This window comes from Sus scrofa, chromosome 7 (assembly GCF_054392235.1).
Source record: "Sus scrofa isolate SSC_HxYL_T2T_F1_AM1 chromosome 7, Sscrofa_HxYL_maternal_Yorkshire_Landrace_v2.0, whole genome shotgun sequence".
NCBI classification, from domain to species: Eukaryota; Metazoa; Chordata; class Mammalia; order Artiodactyla; family Suidae; genus Sus; species Sus scrofa.
The window spans coordinates 55,084,945-55,094,771 of NC_139389.1; the positions used below are offsets into that span (position 1 = coordinate 55,084,945).

General features: G+C 44.9%; 1 long non-coding RNA gene across 3 annotated transcripts in view; it reads right to left on the bottom strand.

Annotated features, from left to right (window-relative positions):
• The window catches only part of LOC110261540 (uncharacterized), a 67,875-nt gene extending 60,164 nt beyond the window's left edge, over positions 1-7,711 (bottom strand). For all 3 annotated transcript variants that reach the window (XR_002345760.2, XR_002345762.2, XR_014810263.1), the window contains exon 1: positions 7,544-7,711. This is a non-coding gene — a long non-coding RNA (uncharacterized LOC110261540). The remainder of the gene's footprint in view (positions 1-7,543) is intronic.
• Between the last annotated feature and the right edge of the window lie 2,116 nt (positions 7,712-9,827).

Sequence of the window (9,827 nt, forward strand, 5' to 3'; positions counted from 1 at the left end):
TTCCTTTATCTGGCTCCTTCCTGGTGCTCTTTCTTAATTTCTTGGGATCAGTCCTACCTATGTTCTTCTTCCCAGGACAGTTCTGTATTTTACCTTGGACAAAGGTCATGATGCCAGAGACACCAGGACTGGATAGGCTCTCAAAATACATCTCGTATACCTTAAAGTGCCTGGCTTGCCTCTCCAACACCCCTGCTACATGGTGGTCCAGAGTCTGCTTGAAAATATTCAGTAACTGGAAACTCACTGCTCTGACTATACAAAAGTTCTTCTTCCCCAAATATTCTAAACAAGGGAACAGACTGCCCATAATTTATAATCCCCGTGGACTGTGCTTAAGTCTCCCTATTTTATTTTTCAAATGAATGAGTAGTGATTCCATTCAAATGAATGAGTTGCAATTCCATTGGGGACATATGAGCCTTTTCCTGACCTCCTCCCACATGACAACAGTTCCTTTTTTTCTTTATACAATGAACGATTTATTGGTGAGGTTGTATGCCCTGTGTGTGACAGTGCAGAAATGAGCACCAACTCCATGTGCCCAGGAGTAAATAGCTCTTTAACAGAAGCTTGTCTATAGTAAGCAACAGTAGTCTTGCAATTCACATCTTTGTAAGTTTTAAGTCCATCTCTATGTCCATGGGGTTTCTCTAAAACCACAAACATCTTTTAAAAGTCAACACATCTAAACAACAAAACAGAGGGAAGATTTTCGATGGAAGTCTTTGAACATGAAAGCTTTCTGTAATGTGGGACTCTATCTTCTTTGATGCAATGTCTGTTTAGCGCATGATACTGGATGGTCCTTGAATAATGTCAAGCACAATCCATTAAAAAAAATGACAAACCGGACTGCATCAAAATTTAAAACTTTTGCTCTGTGGAAAAACTCTCCTGAAAAACATGAAAAGACAAGTTACAAGACGGAGAAAACATGTGCTAACCACAAATGTGACAAAGGTATCTAGCATCTAGAATATACAGAGGACTTTCAAAAACAGTAAAAAATAAATATTCAAACTAGAAAATGGGAAAAAGACATGAATAGACATTTCACCAAATGGTGGCAAATAAGCACAGGGAAAGGTGTTCAACATCATTAGCCACCAGAGATGTGCAGGTGAAAACCAAAGTGTGCTGGAGTTCCCTTCGTGGTTTAGCGGTTAACGAAGATATGGGTTCAATCCCTGGCCTCGATCAATGTGTTAAGGATCTCGTGTTGCCGTGAGCTGTGGTGTAGGTTGCAGACTCGGCTTGGATCCTGAGTTGCTGTGGCTGTGGCTGTGACTGTGGCCAGCAGCTGCAGCTCCAATTGGACCCCTAGCCTGTGAACCTCCATATGCCGCAGGTGTGGCCTGAAAAAGAAAACAAACAAACAAACCAAAAACCAAAACACCCCAATGTGCTATCACTGCCCTAAAACATAAAAGAGTGATGACAACACCAAAGGATGGCAAGGATGCAGAGGAAGAGAATCACTCCTACACTGCTGTCAGGAATGTAAAAATAATACAGCCACTCTGGAAACAGTTCAGCATTTTCTTTAAGAACTATATATGTACTAACCTTGGCCCAGCAAATCTACTCCTGGGCATTTACCCCAGAGAAATGATAATATGTGGTCACATAAAAATATGCACATTAATGTGTATAGCAGTTTCATAATAGTCAAAACCTGAAAACAATCCAGATGGTTAAACAACCTGTGGTACATCCATATGAGGAAGCACCACTCAGCAATAAAAAGGAACCAAATACTGACACCTGCAACAGCCTGGCTAAATCTCCAGAGAATTATGCTGAGTGGAAAAAGCGAATCCTCAAAGGTTACACACTGTATGATTACCCCTTGAAATGACAAAACTATAGAAATGGAGACAAGATTAGTGGTTCCCAAGAGATTAACGAGGGGGTTGGAGTGGGCAGGGAGGGTGGTGGGGTTATAAAAGGCCAAAAAGAGGGAAAGATCCCAGTGGTGATGGAAATGTGGCAAACCTTGCTTGTAGAGATATCCATAAGATGGTTGTGATGTTGTATTAAGTTCTGGAAGACTGGGGGTGGCCCTGGGTAAAGAATTTAAGGAATCTATTATTTATTTATTTTTTGGAATCTATCATTTCTTAAAACCATGTGTAAATCTATAATCTTCTCAATATAAAAAGATTAATGATGGAGTTTCCTTGTGGTACAGCAGGTTAAGAACCTGGCACTATCACTGCAACAGCTCGGGTTGCTGCTGTGGTATGGGTTTCATCCCTGGCCCAAGGACCTCTGTAGGTTGTGGGTTTGGCAAAAAAAGAAAAGAAAAAAAAAGGACAAACAAAACCACTCCCCATGCCTGAGCTGCAGCTCATACCTGGTAAATTACAATATCGGGAGATGGGAGCCAGAACTTAGCTTTTAAACATGCCTAGATGATTCCAATGGGCAGCAAATTTGGGGACCACTGAATTAAGCATCTCAGAAGCCTCCAAGGGGACAATTTAAGAAGAAGAATGGAAAAAAAGTTTTCCTAAAGTTCTGCCTGTAGAGACATTTTTGCAAGAGGGCATGAACCAAAGGCATATCCTGTTACATTTTGGCCACAGCCCCAGTCAGTTTGGGGGAGAAGCCCTGACCCTTTCTTATTCATCTGGCAGGCTCCTGGCCTAGAAGCTATCCTAATTGAAAACTCCAAGAGTTCCCATTGTGGCTCAATGGAAATGTGACTAGTATTCATGAGGACACAGGTTTGATTCCTGGCCACGTTCTGTGGGTTAAGGATCCAGTGTTGCTGTGAGCTGTGGTGCTGGCTAGGGTTGTGGCTGTGGTGCAGGCCAGCAGCTACAGCTCCGATCCGACCCCTAGCCTAGGAACGTCCACATGCTGCGGGTTTGGCCTTAAAAAAAAAAAAAAGAAAGAAAAAAGAAAACTCCAGCCTAAAAGCCACCAATATTAACCACTTTGATAACTGGAATAATTTATCAATTTTTAAAGAAAATTTATTTCAAAAATAATTCAATTTCTGGAGTTCCCATCATGGCTCAGTGGTTAATGAATCTGACTAGGAACCATGAGATTGCGGGTTCGATCCCTGGCCTTGCTCAGTGGGTTAAGGATCCGGTGTAGGTTGTAGACGCGGCTCAGATCCCACGTTGCTGTGTCTCTAGTGTAGGCCAGCGGCTATAGCTCCGATTGGACCCATAGCCTGGGAACCTCCATATTCATGCCCTAGAAAAGGCAAAAAGACAAAAAAAAAAAAAAATTCAATTTCTTCCTATCATCTTCATCACAATAATCTTGATTAAATCCAGTCTGAAAAGGTGAGTTACACAAATGCTGTCACGTGTTCCAGAACCTGCCCAAGGTATTACAGACAGGTGCATGGTTCTGATTTTTTTTTTAATTTATTTATTTTTTTGTCTTTTTGCTATTTATTGGGCCGCTCCCGCGGCATATGGAGGTTCCCAGGCTAGGAGTCGAATTGGAGCTGTAGCTGCCGGCCTACGCCAGAGCCACAACAACGCTGGATCCAAGCCGCGCCTGCAACCTACACCACAGCTCACGGCAACGCTGGATCGTCAACCCACTGAGCAAGGGCAGGGATCAAACCCGCAACCTCATGGTTCCTAGTCGGATTCGTTAACCACTGAGCCACGACGGGAACTCCTGGTTCTGATTTTAAATTAACATTCTACCCACACCTAGTTTGAATTTTAGACACTTTAATAGTCACTGCCCTTCTTTCCAAGAAATTTGTTGGAAATTTAAACATGCTCTATCAATTACCGCTTAGACTGAATTATAAGAAGAAAGGAGAAAGGGGCTGAATCTTTCTTTTCACTAAATTTGGACCCAATTTCACCTTTACAGTGAGAACCTCTGTGCTGTCATGTGGATTTTCAGGTAGTTCCTCCACTGCACTTTCCAAGCATTATCACGCCCTGTTTTTCGGCCTAAGCCTTCTCTTGGGATTTTTTCTTTTAAATTAAAAACACTTTAAAATGGATTATCAGAGCAACATTAACATAATGAGAAAAAGGCAGCCTTATCAGACAAGATAATCTGCTTTTCCTCAAAGATGCCATTTTTATTGCATTAAGGGTTCTTTCCTCAAAGAGATCTGAAGAGGACTCATGGATTAACTCTGCGCATCAGGTCCTCTTTCTCACATCTGTCTGATTTTTACACGCCAATATCGCAAGTATAGTAGAGGCTCCATGGAGACCCACGGAAGAGGGAAGACTGAGCTATCTTTAACACTTGTTCTTATTTTTCATTCCAAGAAATTTCTTTTGGGTAAGATATAGTTGGATCAGTATGCTAATGAACGGATGGAAATCCATTTTACCATTTTTTTTTTTTTTTTTACGGCTAAGCAAAATGGAAGGCTCAAGAGTCATCTCATCCAAAACAGAAGTGCTCCGGGACTGAAGCCTGCACAGACGCAGAGCGTTAACTCAATGCAGAGCATCAGTTAAGGACAACCAGTGGGAAGCAAGATGCACACAAAGATTACCTCTCAACCCCTGATGGAAAGTTTCCAAGGGGCAACATCTGGAGGCTGCACAGTCCAGACAATTTAAATAGACTCAGGAGTTCCTGTCGTAGTGCAGCGGAAACAAATCCGACTAGGAACTGTGAGGTTTCAGGTTCGATCCCTGGCCTCGATCCGTGGGTTAAGGATCCGGCATTGCCATGCGCTGTGGTGTAGGTCGCAGACACAGCTCAGAAGCTGTGTTGCTGTAGCTGTGGTGTAGGCCAGCAGCTGTAGCTCCGATTAGACCCCTAGCCTGGGAACCTCCATATATCGTGAGTGCAATGACAAAAAAAAAAAAAAAAAAAAGACTCAGGGGCAGAAAATCACACTCACTCTTTGTGAACACAACTTGTTGCTGACCCAGTTTATCCTGCTTCTAATTCACAACTCTCTAGCCCCAACCAAATGCCCTCCTACAAGGCATGGAGCCCTTTCTCCGCCCAAGGGTGCAGGCCATTCCTGCTGCCCACAATGTGGTTCCTCTGACTCCTTGCCTGCCGGCTCCCCCGGAGACTTCAGCTTTCAAGATAATAACCCTTTCCAGCCCCTCGGTCCATACGAACTCCCAGAATACTCTTCTTCTTCTTTTTTTTTTTGAGGGCCGCACTTGAGGCATATGGAAGTTCCCAGGCTAGGGGTCAAATCAGAGCTGCAGCTGCCAGCCTATACCACAGCCACAGCAATGTAGGATCTGAGCCACATCTTCGACCTACACCACAGCTCGGCAATGCCGGATCCTTAACCTACTGAGCGAGGCCAGGGATCAAACCTGCGTCCTCATGGATGTTAGTTTCGTTACCACTGAGCCACGACTGGAACTCCCCAGAGTCCTATTCTAACTCAGACTCCTACTCCATGTCAAGACATCTGTCAGGCTGCAGCCTTGTAGTTGTCCAGCCTTGAGACCAAAGAAAGAGCCCGGAGACAGTGACAGAGATGTCAATGGTTTACCAGACAGAAGGAATCTTACAAAAGGTCCTGGAGTGACACCCCACCGTGTACGGCAGATAGGACATGGCAACGGTCTTTGATACTTGTGGCAGAAGGAGGCTACCGTTTAGAGGGGGGAGTTGACACCAGGTGGGGTCAGTTATCAGGGACTAATTAAACCCTATAATTAAGAAAACTGGATAATTATGTGTGTGAAACAGCGCCTAGTTGAGGAGACAGACATAAAGAGAGCAAGAGAACAGCCATCTTGAGCGGTCTGACCATACAACATCTAACAGATTTGTGAAATTAACAAATGCTTTCTTTGAAAAAATTAATAAGTGCTTCTTCAAGCTAAAAGAGTAGACAGCATGCCACTCCTTAAGACAATTTTCATGACTAACAAAAAAATTGACATTTTAAATTAAACACATACAGCCAAGTGATAATCAAACACAAAGAATATAGGGATTAGCTCAAGCCATTCAGGATCTGAGGCCACCTTCTAATGAGGACATGCAGGTACTCATTTAAGCAGGTGCCACACTGAGCAAACTGCGACCCAGACGTGACCTCTGTGTTTCATAGCTGTTCCCTCCTACGATCATTTCCACGCATCTATTCTCTGTCCCAGTCACCCATCCAATAGGCACCTCTCTGGCCTTATGAATCTTACCAGCCTTTTAAGTTAGATTTTATCTTTTTGTATTGTTTGGCTGTGCCCAAGGTATGCGGAAGTTCCCATACCAGGGACTGAACCTGGGCCACAGCAGTGAGAACGCCAAACCTGTCACTACCAGGGAACTCCCTAAAGTAGACTATAAACTCTTGGAGAGCAAGGACCACTCTTTTAATAATAATAGCAAATACTTCAGAGTATATCCTATGTGCCAGTCAATCTGTCATGTGCTTTCCTGTATTAATAAAATCTGTGGAGTTCCTGCTGTGGTGGCACAATGGTTTAATGATTTGGCTTGTCTTTGTGTGGTGGCACTGGCTCAAGCCCCGGCCAGGCAAAGTGGGTTAAGGATCTGGCCTTGCTGTGGCTGTGGCTTAGGTTGCAGATACTGTCCGGATTAAATCCCTGGCCCGGGAATTTCCACATGCCATGGGACCGGCAGGCAGAAAAAGGAGAAAAAAAAACTGTGTGCAAAGCCTGCATGCACACTCTTCTTAAGCTTGGATCTGACACTTCTCAGCTGTTTGCATAACCTTTGGCAAGTTGCCTTAGTTTCCCTCTCTGTAAAATGGGGGTGACACATTATCTACCTCAGGGGGTTATTGGGAAAATTAAATGCTAGAAAGTGGCTGGCCCACAGTACTCATTCAATGTCGGTCTCGCTTTTTGGTTTTTGGCTGTCTCCGCGGCAGGCTGAAGTTCCCAGGCCAGGGATGGAACCTGTGACACAGCAGTGAACATGCCTGATCCCCAACCCGCTGAGCCACTAGGGAACTCCAAAAGTTAGCTGTTATCATTATTGTTTATAGGAAAGTCCCAAATCCCAGGAAACCCCACAGTCCTGGTTTTGGCAAGGAAAAGTCCAGTGTTCTTGGCAAAAGTTTGCAATGAGTCTAGCTGGCAGGCCTGGGACAGGAAGTCAGTGGTACCCTGTTTGCTCTCCACTGCCTGCCTCTTTCACAGCCCACCTCAAAATTCCCCCTTACGTCCTGCAATTGACCTCCCCCCCCACACAATACTTCAGGAAACCGTATCTCTTAGTCAACAGGCTGCAATGGAGAAATCGTTACCTTTGTGGTACATTCTTTTGCGCAGACCACCGCCCTGTTCTAAGAGCAAACTATTTGCTCTTTTGACAATAAAGCGACAAAGTTTAAAACGCCTCTCCTGCCAGAAGGAAACTACAGCGTCTGGCGCCCCCTGCTGCCTTTCGTAGGAAAGGCAAACAAAAACGAATACTTGTTTCTTAGACAACTTTCGCTTATCAATGTCGAACTAGAAATTGGTATAAATATCCTAAAATTGAACTTAGATTTCCATCTTATCTTTTCTTGAATTCACCCCCCTTGAAATTCAGTTGCTTGCTTTGCCTCTGACGGGGAAAATGACTGAATTTTACTTTTCGCATTTACCTTTGCTTTTCTTGAATGTGACTGGAGCTGTTTGGACTTGGGGATTTGTACGGGTTTTGTTCTTGGCTTGTTTTCACTTCCGCGAAGCCTGAGACTGGAGAAGGCTGCCGCATCAGCTAGCGGACGACCCTCCGTGGCGCCCCTTAGCCTCCTCAGAGGCCAAATTTCCCCGGATTCAGCGCGAGGTAGGAGCCAATGGGACGCCAGAGCACGGCTGAGTGTCAGGCGGGCTCAGCCAATGAACATTCGCTTGGGGAGGGTGGCTCCGCCTTCTCCCCCCGCCCCGCCCCGCCCCTGGGCCTTGTGAAAGGTCTGTCCTCTTCTCCCGCAGATTTTTTTTTTTTTTTCCGTTCCGCTGAACTCATACAACAAAGGTTGTTGATATTTGTCCAGATACAAACTAGACTTAGCTCATCTATCTGCATATTCATCGGATAGGGCAGATGCCACTGTCTGCTAATTTCTTACTAAAGAAAATGAAAAGATCTTACCTATTCGATGCCCTGCCCGTCTTATATGCAACAATGATAAAAAAAAAAAGGTTGTGATTTGCTTAAATGTGATATTGAGACTTTTTTTTTTTTCTTTCGAGGGCCACACTAGCAGCATATGGAAGTTCCCAGGCTAGGGGTGGAATCAGAGCTGCAGCTGCTGGCCTATGCCACAGCCAAGCCAGATCCCAGTGACGTCTGTGACCTACACCACAGCTCATCTCAATGCCAAATCTTAACCCACCGAGCGAGGCCAGGGATCCATCCAGCGTCCTCATGGATATCAGTTGGGTTCCTTACCGCTGAGCCACAGCAGGAACTCCTAAACAGGACTTCCTTAATTTCTTTACTGAAACTGTAACTTATTTGGACTCTAACTTATATTTCACCAGTTCAAATTATCTCTGTGCCTTAAAACCGTTTGCTCTGAGAAAATGTCTAATATATGACAGCATCCAGCGTGCTTCAGAGTGTTTACAAATGATGCATGCTGTAGACAAGGACAGCCTTCAGGATGAATCTATAGATACACACAGGACCTGATTGACAACAGCTGGACTATCAAAACAAGCCTGTGGCTAAGAAGTGGGTGGAAATTTTTGGAGAAATGGAAGCACATTCCTACAAATCTAAAAATTGCTGTTGCTAGTCAGTAAAATGCTAAGTATTCTAGTAAAGTCTGTCAGTGGGTCAGGCTTTCAACCTTATCCTCCCTTTTGCAAAAGCCTAGAGGGGCTGAGAAGGAGAGCTGGGAGCACTCAGCCAAACTCCAGGGTATCACTTCCTTCATCCACATTCCAGCACCTGCCATCAACTCTTCCTTGACTTTCCTGGAACCTGGTTAACTTCCTAGGCCTACCTTATGCTTCTCCTAAGTTAGATACAGTCACGTTCCTTCCCTGAAGCATTTTTAAGCAGAAGGAGTAGATTCAGCAAAGTTCACAAGATTTACTGTATATTCTTAGGTTTCCTTTTAAAAGAAATTCTATTATTCCTAGCCCGAAGCACCCCTAGAGCAACTTGATGACTCCTAGATGACAGCCTGTTATGTAAGGGAGAGGGTTGGAGTTACTGGATTGTGGCCTAGAAGACAAAACTGGAGTGAAATGAGAAGTTGTATTTAGAAGGCACGATGCCAGATCAATCTAAAGCTCATTCCTGGGGATAGATTATCCTGAAACTAGACATGATTTCAAGTGCCTTACACTTCTGGCATGGTGTACCTTTCCCTTCTGGTATTTAGGCCCAGCAAATCCTGGGTTTGAAGTATAAGACCGGTTTCCTGGTTTCCCCTCCGCATCTAGATGACCTCGTAGATGGGCGGTGTAAGGAAGGTTGCTCGGGTTTCGAAACTGGACAGCCTGGGTTCTAACACTCGCACCTCTCTTAGGAGCTGAGCCTGAGGACAACGAAATCCTTTCACCTTTCTGAACCTTAGCTCCCACCGTTGAAAATGAGGACAATCTACAGGAGAGTATATAAAAGGCCTAGGCTGCTGGAGAAATCCCACAAATGCCCCTTGAATGATGAAGGAACTTCTTCATGGTTAAAAATCTTTCGCCTTCTGGAATCCTTGGTACACCCAGACCCACTCCTTGCGAGTGCTTGTCAGTCCCGCCCCGTCCGACAGAAAGCAGCAGATCCTGGCACCAGGGCGGAAAGCCAGGCCGCAGGAGCGAGTGACCGAGGGTGGCCACGGCCTAGGATGCTATTGCCAGAGAGGGCTGCAGATGGTACAAGGAGAACCATCCTACACAAACCCGAGCTGCGGAATGGGGGGTGGGGGAGGCGCA